The sequence below is a fragment of the Haliotis cracherodii genome, unplaced genomic scaffold (assembly GCF_022045235.1).
Source record: "Haliotis cracherodii isolate W230 unplaced genomic scaffold, xgHalCrac1.p SCAF_1, whole genome shotgun sequence".
Taxonomy (NCBI): Eukaryota; Metazoa; Mollusca; class Gastropoda; order Lepetellida; family Haliotidae; genus Haliotis; species Haliotis cracherodii.
In genome coordinates this window covers 4,233,256-4,246,730 of record NW_027266264.1, presented here as the reverse complement: position 1 = coordinate 4,246,730, position 13,475 = coordinate 4,233,256, and the positions used below count along the sequence as shown (strand labels likewise).

The 13,475-nt window shown below is 38.4% G+C and overlaps 2 protein-coding genes across 5 annotated transcripts in view; one reads left to right on the top strand and one right to left on the bottom strand.

Moving 5' to 3' along the window:
* Nucleotides 1–13,475, top strand: part of LOC139453864 (focadhesin-like) — a 347,871-nt gene that overhangs the window by 107,898 nt on the left and 226,498 nt on the right. The window lies entirely within an intron of this gene.
* LOC139458944 (FMRFamide receptor-like) overlaps nt 1–13,475 on the bottom strand; it is an 89,187-nt gene that overhangs the window by 75,288 nt on the left and 424 nt on the right. For 2 of the 4 annotated variants that reach the window (XM_071240405.1, XM_071240385.1), the window contains exon 1: nt 6,366–6,464. The exons of 1 other annotated variant lie outside the window; for it this stretch is intronic. The gene's annotated coding sequence lies outside the window, so the exon portion shown is untranslated. Of the gene's footprint in view, nt 1–1,505; nt 1,642–6,365; nt 6,465–13,475 lie in introns of those variants that run through there. One more of the 4 variants, XM_071240390.1, reaches the window with a different exon arrangement.

The following is a 13,475-nucleotide window of genomic DNA, read 5'->3' as shown; positions in this document are numbered from 1 at the left end:
TCTCAGGAGCGAAATTCATTGCAGGAAAATTCTCTGAAGGAAATCTGCCCTGAGGGTGTATTGTCAGTTGAGGACATACATGTGTATAACTTTACACTTTCATGAAGTCTGATTTATTGAGGCTGATAATTTGTCCTTAATTCCCATATCAAACATATATTGGCATCCATAATGCAGCTCCAGCAGGTGGAAGAACGCATCACTGTTGTGCTAACAAGGTAATGATGCAGATGTTTCGACACTGATAACATGGGTCCATCTTCAGCATGTCTCAATCTTGGATTCAAACCTCACCCACCCTCCATGACCCAGTAGGGTATGTTGTCTGTCAGCAACATGTATAAGTAACCAGTGAGGATGAAGGAGTTAGTGATGCATTATACTGAAGCAACTTGCAACCCCCTTCTCAAAAAGACTTTTCGAATATTATGCTCAGAAAAAAATACATCGTACTCCTTCAGCGAATTCAGATAAACAAACATGTATTAACAAACTTCGTCAGTATAAGTAAGGATAAGAATTTATGGATGAACAACTTATTTATTACAATTAAGAGCGACGTTTCGGTGTAGGTGCTAACACCGTTATCAAGCAAGTGATTTACAGAGTGCAGTAAGCAAGTATATATACACGTAGGAGGCAATGTTTATACAGTAGGGTAGATATTGTATACTGGAGTAGCAAAGCCTGCTGTGTACACACAAGGGCAGTGATGATGACCATGGGTGAAGCCAGTGCCAAGATACAAAGGATGGACCAACTTGCTTGATGACGGTGTTAGAACCTACACCGAAACGTCGCTCTTAATTGTAATAAAGAAGTTGTTCATCCATAAATTCTTATCCTTACTTAGTACTCCAACTTCTAAATGCCTATCAAAAAAGTTATTTGTCAGTATACATTTGACATTTGAGATAAGAAGTCACTAGACATTTTGATGTACCGTTAAAATTGTATTTCCTGTTCTGCCAGACATTGTTTTACATACTGTGATTCAGGTTACCGTGCATTTATGATATATGTATCCATTCTCTGGCAACTAATGTTCATTTCAAGGCATCAATAGCGGTTATCTGACCATCGTTGCTGTGTATAACAGTGAGTTGTGCGATGTACCAATCACTTCACACATGATTTCGCCGAAATTATTGTAAGCAATATTGTATGGAATTTTGAATAAAATTAATAAAATAGATTACAAACATAGGTCTAGATATACAATGAACACTTTTTTAACCAGACAGTGTACTTACAAGATTAAATTACCTATTTCGGTACAGATTTATTGACATGGTATGTCCGGTGTTGTGTGTTCATTGTAATGTCTTTGCATCAGGGATTTAAACATCAAAACTCATTATAGTGTGTATAATGCACACACCTCGCTACACAGCTCTGTTTTTTTAAAAATGTATGTGCTATATTTAATAAAATAAGGTATTAACACAATTCTAAACCATATGTAGTTTTTTTTTTACAAAGTTTTTCCGATGCCCTTCGCTTACCTTGAACCCACTCCAGTAAAACAATCCTCCTGTGCTTCAAGGTATCCTATAACAGTCCTCACCTCCACTACCTTATCATGGATAATCCCGAGAGCAAGTCAACATCGGAGGACGTTTGATAGACGCAACACTTGTAGCCATCTTGGGCATGTCAAGTGAGGCGCTCACCCATTGAAAGCGAGACCCAAGTCTCGGTGACGGCTTTGTTCACAGTTTGTTTCTGCAGCTCAGGTTTAATGTCACCATCATCTTGCGTGCAGCAGCTTTAGTTACAGGGTGACCAGATTCACATTACTTGTATACATGTTCAGGGCTGATGGGTATCACTGCATGGCCCTGACTGGCATTGTAAAGGAATATCTGTTGGCTTTGGGACACTGTGGCTACTTAGATATGGGCTCCTATCATGTTTTCATCTTGTTCATCACTCCACAATGCTACTACCTGCCAGTGGTATTGCCTCCAAGGTACTTCAATCAGAAATTAGCATGTTCTTATCAAATAAAGGATGTTCATGACTAGTTTTCCCAGAGGGTCAATGGTTTAACATTTGAATTATTTTGTTTGACTTCCTGTTAGCTTTCTGGCTTAGTTTAAAGTACATTCACCCTGTGCACTCAAAAGGACCCACTCATCCGTTGGTAGATGACCAGATGGTGGAAACACGAATACCTAGAGACACCCGAAGCACAAGTGTCAAAACTTGTTGGTGTCACCCTGGGCAAGTGACTTAGTTCAAATGTACCTCTGTTCGCCCAACAGGGAATGGGTACCCGATATGTGAGCTGGATGTAAAAACCTTCTCATACTCCTAGGCAGCAGGGGTTGTATACTCCCCAGGGAGTTGAGAATGCTAACTGGAAAGCAAACAGATCCACTGCTCGGGGGACAAATAAAACCGCATTTGAGCAGATACCAGTACCTGGAAACCTACGGTATACAAATGTATAATATAATATTAATAATTCATTTATTTATTTACTTTCTTCACATTATTTTTTATATAGGAAACATGTTCCTAATTTGTTTATTAATGTGCAGTATTTATGGTCATAGTTGATGTTACTTTCTTCTTTTTTTGTGTGTGTTTATTCCTATGTAAAAAAACATGATATCAGTACATTTAGCAGACCTTGGAGCTAGGACATTTGAACTTTTACCATGTGAAATGGATGCATTATAATTGAAGATCTGTTAGTTTTTTCATGCATTTTGTACAATCTGTATGAGTTCATCTGGCTCTGTGACATTTTGCTGAAGGACCCCTGATGGTATCTATGACTCCCATTATGGTAAGCCAAGCCTGAAGTCACAGGATGACAGACGTGATACCTACAATACTGAGCTTGAGTGGCAACTAGATATGTGGAAACATGGAGATGATCTTAAACTTCATCGCTTCTGGGCATGGAGTAGTATACTCCTGACAACTTACAATAGGTTTGTTGATCATTATCTGTATATTGTCATCCTAACAACTAATGACCATGGAGATACTGTACATCTGATAGTATCATGAAGTGGAATTTATATAGAATGTTTTAGGGCTTATGTCGTTACCCACAGAAACACTCCTTAAAACTTCACAGTGCCTCCTTAGGCAAGTGACTTTGTTTAAAGATGCCTCAGTTCACCTGGCAGTGAAGGGGTACCTGGTAGGATTAGATGTTTATATATATTGATGCTAAACCTGGCAACTAAAAGACAGCATTGGCTGTATACTTCTCTAGAAACTGAGAATCTAACCCCTCATTTAACCGGTAGACACAAGATCAATAATGTCCTTCTTTTGGAGCAACCCTTTATTTGACTGGTACAGAAAATGTAAATAATCGCATGCTCTTGCTTACATTATTTTCCTTGTAGAATAATATCATTCTTTCAGAGCAACCCTTCAGTTGACTTGTACAATAATGTCAATATTGTCCTGCTTTCGGAGCAACCCTTCAGTTGACTTGTACAATAGTGTCAATATTGTCCTGCTTTCTGAGCAACCCTTCAGTTGACTAGTACAATAATGTCAATATTGTCCTGCTTTCGGAGCAACCCTTCAGTTGACTTGTACAATAGTGTCAATATTGTCCTGCTTTCTGAGCAACCCTTCAGTTGACTAGTACAATAATGTCAATATTGTCCTGCTTTCAGGGCAACCCTTCAGTTGACTTGTACAATAATGTCAATATTGTCCTGCTTTCGGAGCAACCCTTCAGTTGACTTGTACAATAATATCAATATTGTCCTGCTTTCGGAGCAACCCTTCAGTTGACTAGTACAATAATGTTAATATTGTCCTGCTTTAGGAGCAACTTCTCTGTGATGTTGAGTTTTGCACTGGCCTAAGTGGCCTATTTATTGATATGTTGTATGAATTATACAAGAACAGGAATAACAGGAGGTTACATCTGCTCTATTCCCCCATCTGAGGTGATATGAGATTAACAATGACTAGTCAAATTCTGTTGGACACTATCATGGTGATCTAGTATAGTTATAACGACTAATCTTACGTTATTGAAGGAATTGGACAACTTTCAGCCATATTTTCTACATATTCTTCAATCCAATCCAATCATGCATTGCAACTTGTCACTATTGCAGGATATGCTTACCCTTTTCTTGAACACATGGTGTCGTCACTTTTTTTCAGTGATTTATTCATAAAGATTTCACTGCTATTTTCGCTTTTATGCCAAATGGAATTTGTTTCAATGGATAATTGAGACTGGTTATTTTCTGGAATTGATGTTTTATGTTATTTATCATAAAAGCAGAAAAAAGTCAATGTTCTACTGATATAAGAACTGGTATAAGAAGTAATGGATAAGGACAGACAAGTATTAAATGCCTGTTTTGATAACATGGCCTTTGATAATCAGATTTGAGCTATGATCATTAGCTCTGGCTATTATCCTATGCTCCTCAGGGAGTTCACACAGGGTGATCACTGATGATATCGAAAGTCTGGCGTGGGGTTTCATGTTACCCAATATTCTTAATGTGGATGGGTTTGTGTATGTATGAACCCTCAAACAAAACAATCAAATATCAGGTCAAGACTGGGGATAATTTTTTTTAAATGCCTGTTCTCCTAAATTCACATGATTTATATTGCGTGTGAAAGGGAGAGTTGGCAAGACGAGAAACAAGAGAGAAAATCAGATTACTTTCCTTCTGTTGATATCCGGAGACTAAAAATTATTTTTGGACAAAGAAGAAAAATTTATAAGTTTTCTCAAGATCAAGAAGGCATGTATGTTTGAATATATTTTCAATGAGCATGGTAGTAATTAAACACTAGTGTTAGATAAAAAACACAAAAGTACAGAGAGCCTGAGAGCAACTTGTGGTCAGCCATGCATAGAGCTGATGTGTTAACCATTGATTTATGTGTTTGTTTGTTTGTTTGTTTGTTTGTTTGTTTAAAGATGCACACAGCTATATTCAAGGTTTTTGACATCATCCTGTAAATAATTGAGTATGGACCAGACAATCCAGTGGTTGATATTGTGAGCAGCAATCCACATTATCAGGGTACAATAACCTGCCATCAATGTTTTCACCGAGCCTGAGATTAGTCACATCTTGTGATCCACATCGGATGCCTGGACCAATTCTAACCCGGAATTCTCACAGGATCCATGTGTTAAACTAATTCAATGTACTGTATAGTATGGAATATAGTTTTGGAGACCCAAATCTGAAGGAGTAGATGAGCAGGATGGTTCATAATATTAAACCACTTATCCTGTGAACGTATTCAGCACGTACACCAGTTGGTGGTGAGAAACCGATAGAAGTCTTCACTGAGTACTATATGCCTGGATGTAAATATGTAAATTGGGAGAATTATTACAACCATTAACACGTTCGATAAGTGAGTGGGTATGGTTTTACACTGTTTTTAGCAATATTCCAGCAATATCACGGCAGGGGACACCAGAAAAGGGCTTCACACATTATACCCATGTCGGGAATCGAACCCGGGTCTTCTGCGTGACGAGCGAACGCTTTAACCACTAGGCTACCGGACCGCCCCTGTTCGATAAGACTCATCATACATTCTTTTCATTTTATGGTTTCTTAAAACTACACTTATGAACTTAAGAAAAGTATAAAATGTTAAATTATTTTTATTGATAAAATATCGCCTTTACATCTGTACATCTCATCTGCTATGCTCTGCATAATAATTATTTCATGCACATTTGTCTGTTGAATAGAAATTAAGAAATAACTACAATGGTGTTTCAAGATCCAATATCAAGGTATATTGAAAACTGCTGCTTCTTGTATTAATTATCAGCTGATAAGAATGATATTCACATTTACATTGATTTTTTGGAACACACTTTGTTAAACATCCAATACCTACCGGTACACAACAAGTTATGAACACTTTCAAAATGAATGTCAGGAAAGTGAAAATGAGAATGTGTCAGCAATTAATATAGCGTCCATCTACACTAACGTAACTAGGTCAGCAGGATAGACTTTGTGTTTAGGTTGAGTCATTCTGAAGAAAATTAGAAAACGAAATATATCTATATCGTTTTCCATGAGAGAGTACTTGGCAAGACTTGGCATAATTTGCCAGTTTCCTTCATGCTACACACCCCATGATAAGTGTTAGTCAGGCTCATTAATAAACTAATAAATCAGATTCTTATCTCTTGAAGAGATAGGAAAGGACTTGAAGTTTGCTAATGAATGTAACATATAACATGATAACTTGTAAGGGTTTCTCCTCATTGGTATGTTTTGGATGATTAAGACGAAGATGACACAACATGCAAACAGGTTTAGTTATGAAACCCCTACATCACCAACCGAAGATAGATGATTAACACAAGACATATTTACCTCGTAATTGTTGTGTCGAGTCGTTCCACGCGTGACACCATGTTATCTGGCTTGATGCGAGTATCACAGGCAGACTCTGTGAGATCACTCATGTGTGGAGACGACTCTCCTGCCTTACAATTCAGAACACAATGACCAACAGAGTTGGGCTCTCTTGCGCTGTGATGCTCGCAAGGCTGGCTTGTGACTTGCCCAACTGGCTTAGATGCACAGTGCTTGTGGGTATCTGCAGATAAAGTATGTGGGTTTTAACGAGCTGGCACGATTCTACTTTTATATATTATTCATAGAAAAGTTGTGAATCTGTGCACATATTTCTTAAGTAGTAACCTGTTATTGATAGTTTGTATTGTGATGTAATTCAAAGATGTGGCTTTTTTAAATATGCTTGCATCAGAGTTGCAGCTGCTTGTTAATCCGGATGTGTTTTGAAAATATTTCTTAATAGGCATTTTAATATTCATCATGTTGGGATGTGTGGATATTTGAGTTTGGCAGGAAACACAAATGATACAGTATGATTTAGAATGAGTAATGGGACGTTATATCCTGATATAAAAGTTGGGTTTTGCGCAGGACATTATTTGTTGGGTAAAACATGACTCCAAGGTTATACTTTCCCAAGTATGACTGAGGAGTGACTTTTCTTGCTGAGGTACCTACAAATAGCGATCAAATGTGTCAGAATAAATTGAGAAATTATGTCAAATTACCAACAAAAACAAATATTGGTTGCTTTGTACCCCATACAGGTTTGGACTCGACCACCAATTTCACAACACATATTTCTCATGACAACAATAAGTGCCCAGCTATTTCTTTCATCAATTAAAAGACAAAAGGTATTTAGAAGTGGTTATGAATTTTGATAGCTAAAACTTGGTTGGTAGTTCGAAGAAAAAACATAAAATAAACTGCATTGTACAGGGGTTTTATGATAATTTTTGTATATATTTTTATCGGAAGGTGATTAAAATGATAACATTTGGGCCTGGTTTGAATCATTTGTAGATCTATTGGATTATTTTTATTGTATCGACGGTATAAATAAACTGTGTTCTGATTTTAAATTTTCTGAAACTTTAATTTTTAAGGTCGAGGCTTCATAAACTGAGGGAAAAGGGCCTAATGAAGTTAGAGATTGTGTGAATGTTTCAGAGTTCCATAACAAAGATTAATGTGAGGTTTTCCATCAGATTTCTTGATATCAACTGATGTAGTTGATTAATCACACAGAAACCATGACACTCACTTAAATCAGTGAAATAACCATTACAGACTGTCAAAGAAATTGGGGTTTCTTGGAGAAGAACAATCTATCTCAGTGTTGGAATCATGAGGAATTGTTTAATAGTTAATTACTTTATTGATGAAAACATTATCATACAGATTTTGTAGAGAAGTATTGCTTCTGAATCGATGCGACAAACAGTTCTAGGTATAGTCTGCGATATTTCTGCAGTGAAATTAAGAAATTTGAGATCAAAGGTCTGAGGAAGTTTGATATTTCTTGAATATGTTGCTATGAAGTTTGTAAAAAGTTGTGCAGTATTTGCGGTTTTTAGAAGTGTCTGAATGTTGAAAGGTCGCTTGATGTTCTCGTTATGAGCTTTGCTTCATTCATGTTCTTATGGAAAAAGCAGTTAAAAGGTGAATAAAATAACATGTAATTTTAGTTTATGCTATGTTTCTTACTTATGTATATAATTTTTTGAATAATTTTTGAATACTCCCTTTCCTCTTAAATATACAACAACCACTTCCATGGTCTAGTGGTAGAGTGTCCGCCCGGGAGAGTGGCAGGTCAGGGGTTCAATTCCCGGTTGCGTCATTTCAAAAGTTAAAACAAGGACAGGTCGTTTCGGAGTCAGTATACAGTGTCTTAGATGTGTATTCATGTGGTGGTTTAACCCCATTTCACCTCACCTTAAAAACCTGAGTCAGTAAACAGTGTCTTAGATGTGTATTCATGTGGTGGTTTAACCCCATTTCACCTCACCTTAAAAACCTGAGTCAGTAAACAGTGTCTTAGATGTGTATTCATGTGGTGGTTTAACCCCATTTCACCTCACCTTAAAAACCTGACATAGCTGAACAAGCAACAAATACATGTTTGAGTATGGTATGTTGCACAATATTCTAATTTTCAAACACGTTTTTATGTGGATTGTGTTTTTACAACGGACCATGCACTGATTTTTTAAGGCCCTTTTAAATATGATGATTGTGTGCTGTTTTTGCTGCAGTAGTGTGATGTGTGACAGCACATTTGTTTTGATCCTGGTAGACTGCATATTCAGGTGTTTTGGAATTCATATCGATTTATGTTTAAAGATAAACCAGTAACTGTTAATAAATAGACGTGGGTATTCAAAGGTCATTCCATGTGGTTGTGATAGGAAAATACTGGTACTATAAGGATGGAAATGAATAAGATAACCATAAAAAAGATAGGGAAATAAGTTTTACTGTCAGTACATTTGAAATAGTGCCCATACAAGTTCAACACATGTCAGAATCAAATGTTGAGATATGTTTGTGTACATCGTTTCCAACCCGTATTTGGTTGACAAGGCTGGGAAACCATGGAATCATATAATTTTATTGTCTCTAAAACTAAGTGTATATATAGGTATATACAGATATATACAAGTGAACACTGATTGATCCCTCATTGGTGCTAGCAACACTCTCACTCACTCACTCACTCACTCACTCACTCACTCACTCACTCACTCACTCACTCACTCAAAACCAACCAACCCACCAACTCACTCAATTACTCTCAATCACAAACTCACCCACTCACCCACACACTCAATCAATCAGAACCCACCCAAACATCAACACAATCACTCAAAACTCGCCTACCCATCCACCCACTCAATCAATCGGAACCTACCCATCCACCCACTCAATCAATGAATCCCACCCAAACATCCACTCACGTCTCAATCAATTATAGAGAAAATACATTCCAACCCTGGCTGTCAAAACAAGTTGCTTGAAAAGCAGAGACTGTCTAACACCACTTGTACTAACTGCTGTAACATTTGACCTGTCTTTCATCGTTACCAAGAGGAACATTGCAGTCGCACTCTGCACCAACTGGAGCTGAACCAGTATGTCAAGGCCCCAATCAATGCTGGGACAGGCAGCATCCCTCAATGGCAACACGGGGCTATTATATTCAAAAGGTCTGAAAATTTGTTTTGTACTTATATCAAATACCCAACATTAAATAGGGAATGTGGGGGGAAGATGAGCTTTAAGGTAAACTAAAGTGTAGGCCACAAGATAATGACATACCATATGATTCAAATCTTTCGCTCAAATCCATTAACATATTAACACCCCTTAGAAGTCAGAGGTGAGACAATTTGTAACTTCGCTTATTTTGTGTGTGTCGTTACCATACCTTCAATCATTGGTTGCCATGTCCAAGCTAAATAAGAGGCCTGCATGATATACAGTAAACTACGTTTATAGCAAATGAACTGACATTTATGACAAACTGTTGTTTTGGTCCTGCTCATTGGCTGTATAATTTATTATATAAATTTAATGGAAATAACAAACGCGCTTATAACATAAAAAGGGATGTAGCAGGCGGCTTGTCCTCATCAGTTAACAATAGTAAAAACGTGATTAGGCTATAGCCTTTGAAGTGGATATATATTCAGTCAAAATGCTTACAACAAACTAAAATGGTGGCTCACTAAAATTGCAGTTGGCTGTAGCTGGATGAAATTTGACTACAGCATTCAACACCACGCACTCTCACTGTTTAGCAGGGGCTGTGGGTGGCCCAGTTGTCTTACACTCTGTTGTTTGCTTGGGTCGTGGGTTCAAATCCCATATTCGACCTAATTATCTTTTCAGGTTTGTCAGCACCAATCCCATGCTAGTGGTTTCCACAAAGTTGGAAATATCTAAGACCTGCATCACTTCCACATCTCCTTCCAAGCTATGCTGACATGCTGATGTTACTGGAATACTGTTCAGTGCTCAACAAACTCACTCACTCACTCATCATGACAAGAGTGCTTGTGTTCCTCCCTTTGTTTATACCAGTGGATGTGGGTTCCCTTTTGAGTAGCACATTCTACTTCATCCCCCTCAGGGAGCCTGAGGCAGAGTAAGATTACCAGCTCACACTCGTTTAATTAGGATGGGTGATCAGAATTTATCATCCAAAACTGGCTTCCACATGTGATCAAGTGATAGGAGCTCTCTAAGGAGATGTGGTGGCAATAACATAGCATTACAATACATGCAGGCTATTGTGACATCATGTGTTACCATGACATCACAATCAAACATGACATCATGTGTTACCATGACATCAAAATCAAATGACATCACTGATTTTTCTGGCACTGAAGCTGGTTAGCTGTGCTTTTTACACTCAAGACGCTGCTCAATACTGATTACAAACTGAAAAGTTGAGAGAATGATTTGGATGATAAATAGAATCTTACAACTGTGTCTTTTGATATGAAATATGTCAACCCTTATTCATAGAATCCTTGGTGATCATATATTATATGTCAAATGATGCTTGGGGAGATTGTCTCTATGTTGCTATACTCACTCACTCACTCACTCACTCACTCACTCACTCACTCACTCACTCACTCATAACAAGCTGTCATCGTAACTATAGCCACGTGTCATCATAACTGTAGCTGTGTTTCATCGTAACTGTAGCTGTGTGTCATCATTACTGTAGCTCTGTATGCCATTGAAACAAAATGTAGCTGTCATCGTAACTGTAGCTGAGTGTCATTGTAACTGTAGTTGTATGTCATCATAACAAGCTCTGTGTCGTCGTAACTGTAGCTGTGTGTGTCAGCAATACTGTAGCTCTCTGTGTCAGCATTACTGTAGCTCTTTGCTGTCACCTGGTTTGTCAGACCAACGATGGATTAGTTCTGTCTGACCTGGTATGGCTGAACAACATTTAACCAGTCACTTCTTTCCGGTGAAGTTCGTGTACCACCACTAATGAAGAACACAACCATGCTCCAACTATTCCAGATGATAATAGGGACAATTTAATTGCCTTCCAGAAAAACAAGTAAATATAGTTGCTTGCTAAATAATGAATATTCTGTATGATTTACTTTTGACCTATCAAAAATAGCATTGGTAGTTTGCATGACTTCCTGCAGGAACTCAGGTGTGACTGCTGTGAGTGAGATGGTTTCACCATGACATTGAACAGTGACTGAGCTATATTACATACAGTATGTGAGCTAAATGTGAGAGTAAGGCCCAAACTGACATTCCCTATGGTGAAATCCATTGGCATGTGCATGAGCTGACAACTATGGATCAGTGGGCTGACAACTATGGATCAGTGAGCTGACAACTATGGATCAGTGAGCTGACAACTATGGATCAGTGAGCTGACAACTATGGATCAATAAGTTGACAACTGTGGATCAGTGGGCTGACAACTATGGATCAGTGAGCTGACAACTGTGGATCAGTGGGCTGACAACTATGGATCAGTGGGCTGACAACTGTGGATCAATAAGTTGACAACTATGGATCAGTGGGCTGACAACTGTGGATCAATGAGCTGACAACTATGGATCAATAAGTTGACAACTATGGATCAGTGAACTGACAACTATGGATCATTGAGCTGACAACTATGGATCAGTGGGCTGACAACTATGAATCAGTGAGCTGACAACTATGGATCAGTGAGCTGACAACTATGGATCAGTGGGCTGACAACTATGAATCAGTGAGCTGACTACTATGGATCAGTGAGCTGACAACTATGGATCAGTGAGCTGACAACTGTGGATCAGTGGGCTGACAACAATGGATCAAGAAGTAGACAACTATGGATCAGTGAGCTGACAACTATGGATCAGTGAGCTGACAACTATGGATCAGTGAGCTGACAACTATGGATCAGTGAGCTGACAACTATGGATCAGTGGTCTGACAACTATGAATCAGTGAGCTGACAACTATGGATCAGTGGGCTGACAACAATGGATCAGTGAGCTGACAACTATGGATCAGTGAGCTGACAGCTATGGATCAGTGAGCTGACAACTATGGATCAATAAGTTGACAACTGTGGGTTCAATGAGCTGACAACTATTGATGATTATCGAATTATGGTGACTGTTCAAACCTCAACCTGAGATTAGTTACTTATTTGACAAAATAAGTTTTGTGTCTTTTATATTTACTTTTGATTGTACATCATGTCATGTTATTTCACCCCAGTTTACATAATTTTTATGTTTTGTGTTCAGTGTAGTATTTCATCACTGAACACGAAGGTTGTTTTCCCATGGTTTTGTTTATTCCTTTTTCTTTACTTTTTTTGTTCCATATTTTCAAATATTCATGCTAATGGACGCCCTCTCCACCGGCCTCCCAATGGGACTGCCATGTCACTTGCATGCACTGAAGGTGATCGGGGCAAATAGGTTCTGACCCTGTTGGGATTCTTGGGTGGAAATGGCTTGCCATGTTTGTCATAGCAGTGAATAATTCAGGTATTGAGGGTAACAATGGCAGTTAAGCATGAATAGTGCTTGGTCGTTACCTGGTTGATTATTTACAATCAGTTGAGCATTGTGTTTGCCCACATTATTGCAACTAAATATATCAATAACAACAACTGCTGTGATAAAATTGGACTTCTCATCAATGATTTGTTGGGTGTCCTTGTGCTCATGCTTTCAATCACTGGTTTATCTTGTTTAGGCTTGAATATTTACTGTCCACTTAGAACGGACTAGAATATTAATACAGATTCCTTGGGGATTCCAGTTTAGTAGAGGTCTTCAGCAGACCATACGTGGCGACTTAATGGATTGGGCTGTCACGCTTGCATGTCAATGCAACCCATGAAGATCCAGGGTAGAATAGGTCTTCAGCAACCCTGTAAAAGGCGACTGTAAATGCGACTATGCTTGTCGTTAGAGGCGGCTAATGGGATCGGGTGGTCAGGCTTGCTGACTTGGTTGATGCATGTCATCGATCTCAATTGCATGGATCGATGTTCATGATGTCAATCACTGGATTGTCTGGTCCAGACTCGATTATTTACAGACTGCCAGCATATAGCTGGAC